Genomic DNA, 3,970 nt, shown 5'->3' on the forward strand with positions numbered 1-3,970 from the left:
TTTGTAGTAATTCTTTACCCTGCTCTCCTCGAAATTCTATATAGCATCTGATTTTAAGATTTGAAGGCATGTAATTAATGAAAACTAGACGTTACAAATTCAATTTACAATCTGAAGAGATATTCTTCCATTCCTTTCCTTTTAGGGGCATGCAGATAGATACAAAATTACAAACCCACCCCATGTTTCAAGGGAAAAAAAAGAAAAAAAAAAAGAAGTTAAATGAGGCATATATATATATATATATATATTGATCTTAATTATTCCTAATAAGGCAATAAAGTTAAATCATTGTATTATGTAATTAATGATAAGGATGCGTTACACGTAATTAATTATAGCGTTTTATGATTAGTATGGAGTTACGTTTTGGTTGCTGTACCTTTCCATCGATCTGGTGTCAGGCTCCCATGCATGTATGTTAACTCTTTTTCCCATGGCATGCATGATGCATGGCAGGCTGCCACTAATTATGTTTGTCGATTTCTTTCGAAGTGAGCAAGGTTTCTAATTTTGGAACTCAAACCTTTCTGCCAAAGGAGCCAAAACGCTTACTTTTTTCTTTTTTTTTTTTCAGCCAGTGACAGCCACTAGCTAACCAGCGTCATGATCAAGGCCATGGCCAACGTATGTTATCTTTCCCTCCTCCCTTTTCAAAGGGAAGGGTTGCTATTTTTGGCAAGGAGCCAAAACGTTCCTTATGAGTTATTAGATGATGATGTGGCATGATGTTAATGAGAGTGTTTGGCGAATTTGAATCCAATTTAAATGGAATCACATTTTGTGAGATATTATTGGGGACAGCCGACGTACGTCTTGTATTAATGGAGTAAAATCGTAAATTTAAATCATAGTAATTAATTACTGAGATAAATTACATTCCGTATATAAATTTACGAGTAAAATCGTAAATTTACATTCCACATTCTCAGAGAGAGAGGCAGGCGTGGGTGGGGTCTGGGGATCACCATGACCAGAGAGAGAGAGAGTGGCAGGCGTGGGTGGGGTCTGGGGATCACCATGACCAGAGAGAGAGAGAGGGGCAGGCGTGGGTGGGGTCTCGGGATCACAATGACCAGAGAGAGAGAGAGGGGCAGGCGTGGGTGGGGTCTGGGATCACCATGACCACAGAGAGGAGGAAAGCTAAACGATTCATAGAGAGAGAGAGAGGTGACGCCAGAGAAAGCTTCTGAGGTTCACAGAGAGCTGTTTTACGCTTTGAGAGAGAGGCAGGCGTGGGTGGGGTCTGGGGATCATGATCATGACCATGCTTAGATAATTTAATTATGTTCATCTTGGCAAATTAAGTCTAATATGTCTCCGGGACTACTTCAGCATTCAGGCCTATTAAAACTTTGTTTAATCCCTCGTTTATACGTGTGATACGTCTGAGAGGAGTTTAGAGAATGTCTAAAACCAAAAAGAAATTAAGGTGGAGTGGAAGAAATAATATCATATATATGCTTCTCTTTTTTTCTTTTTATATTTTTGGACAAATATGAGAAGTTAAACGATGCAAGTACGATTCATCTAAAAGTTAATGGTGATTTTAAAAGGTACATCAACTTTAGAAAGATAAAAAGATAGTTCCTTCCATTACTCGGTACCGGAGGAAGTTTGGGAATTATGAAAAGATTGAATTGGCGAAGTTTTTTGAGCTGATGATGATGGGGGGTGAGCTTTGGTTTGGGCTTTGAAAAGTGCGTAGAATGATAAAAGTTAGAGAGAGAACTGGTAATTTAGTCTTTTGAAGAGGAAGAAAAGCCCACTGATCTTTTGAACACGCAATATTAAAAAAACAAAAACATAGGTGCAGATTGCGTGCTTAGCGTAAATCAAATCTGAAGTTGGTTGCTAGGACGTGAATGTATGTGCTGGCAGTTAGCCTGACACCTAACTTTAGGATTGAGGTTTAGGTTAAACGGATTTAAGTCACAAATGGGTTACTCATTTATAACGTGTTTACTAAATTTGTCGGGTCGCATCAACCCACGGGTTGACCTGTTTATATATATAAGTAAATAGCCAATAAAAATGGTAAAATAAAAAAAATAAAAAATCAAGTAGGTCATTTGTGTCATTTGAATCATGTCGACCCAACACAACCCGTTAATTAAATGGGTCACATGGGTTGTGTCGTATCACCCATTGAATAACTTGAATTAGCATGTCATGTTCGAGTAGACATGTTTGACCTAAATTTGACACGCCAACTCGTTTTACCACCTTCTGGGTGGATGGCAACTGTCACATGATGCTGGTCTGTATGTGGCTTTTGATGAATCGATGGGCAAAAAAACAAAAAAAAAACATCAGGCCAGTAAAATAAAATAAAAAGTGAGTTAATTAGATGTATTAGTGATTTTAAAGCTTCTAAGTAAGATAAGCCTGCCCACAAAATAGAAAGCATGATTGATAAGGAAGGAAGGAATAAGTCAGAACTCAGGAGAGGAAATAGAAGATGGTCCCAACTCCCAACTCCCAACTCCATGCATAATTAACTTTAACGTCTTTGAATTGCGAAGTGGAATTGACTTTTCCCATAAATATGTAAAGATGGACGTAGATGTGTTTGCTGTAGACAAGCCCAAAAAGGTTGGAGGAAACCGACAAAAAAAACAACCACATCACCTAATCATCATTTCATGCAAAACCTGAGTATTATCATTTAAAGTTAGGTAAAATAAACCCCAACCCCAAGCCCAAGGTAATTACACGCCTTAAAATATCAAAATCAGACATTTTATACATATAAAATTCCGACCAGAGGAGGTAATTAAAGAATTACTACAATCATATAATTCTCTCTAGTCTACAATTCTTACTAAGAAGATCAGACAAAGTAAAAAGGTTAACTATTTTACATCTATATACGAAGCATTTGACAATTATTAATGACGGTGTTTACAACAGGTCCTATATTCCGAATAAGTACGAGTTCACAAAATAATTAAAAAGTGTTGCTATATATAATTATAATTACTTAGAGTAAACGGTATTTTTATTTAAAATGGTTAATCAAATTTATAAAAAAAATTTTACATTGAATTAATAAAGAAAATATGCAAAATAAATATTTTATTGAATTAACCAAAAAAAAACAAAAAAAAAGTTATACATGTATGATACTTTTCAAATGAGTCATTTTAATTTGAGTAATGCTACGGAGCAGTATTCCATCAGCAATCCATCCGCATTTACCTTGGGTTAACTCAACTTGGGTTAACTATTTAAAAAAAAAAAAAAAATCAAAAATGAAAAAGTAAACCCACACCCACACGTAAAGATTATTTCATTTTCCCTCCCTCTCTGCAACATCTCCCGCCTCTCCCACCTGCACCGTCCCTTTCCCCTCTCCAGCCCACTACTGTCGCCACCCACCACAATGGAGGAGTCCCAGCACGAAGCAGCAGCACCGCTACCCACCATGGCCTTTTCCCCTGTAAGAAACTCTTCTAAAACTTAAAAACATTTTTTGATTTTCTTGTACAATAAAATTTTTGTGTGTTTGGATGGAAGAAATTGCAAAAATTGTGGTGGAAAACCTTTGGAAATGGAACTTTTGAACTTATGTACATACCCAAATCTGACGCCCATACTGAGTGCAGAAACAACAATAATTTGTTTGCCCTTAACTTGCCCACCCTCAAAACTCTCCACCACTAATTCAGGGGCACCCCTAGGATCCTTCAGCTATTGACGTTAGACCAGCAAATTTGTTGCTGCTGTTTCAATCTTCACTGTTTAGAGTCCTTAGTAAATTAAAACCTAGATGAACAATTGAACAAAGAAGGAAAATCAGCCTTCAAGTCTTTCAAGAACAAGCTCAGAAAAGAAGAAGAAAAGAAATTCTAGAACAAAGAAAGAGAAACTTACTTCAATCTTCAAGTTCAAGAATAAAGAAGGAAGTGCCCAAAAAGAAACAAGAACGAAGAAGGAAGAGTGTTTGGGATGTCTTAAAGTCATTAAG

Source organism: Corylus avellana, chromosome ca8, assembly GCF_901000735.1.
Source record: "Corylus avellana chromosome ca8, CavTom2PMs-1.0".
Taxonomy (NCBI): Eukaryota; Viridiplantae; Streptophyta; class Magnoliopsida; order Fagales; family Betulaceae; genus Corylus; species Corylus avellana.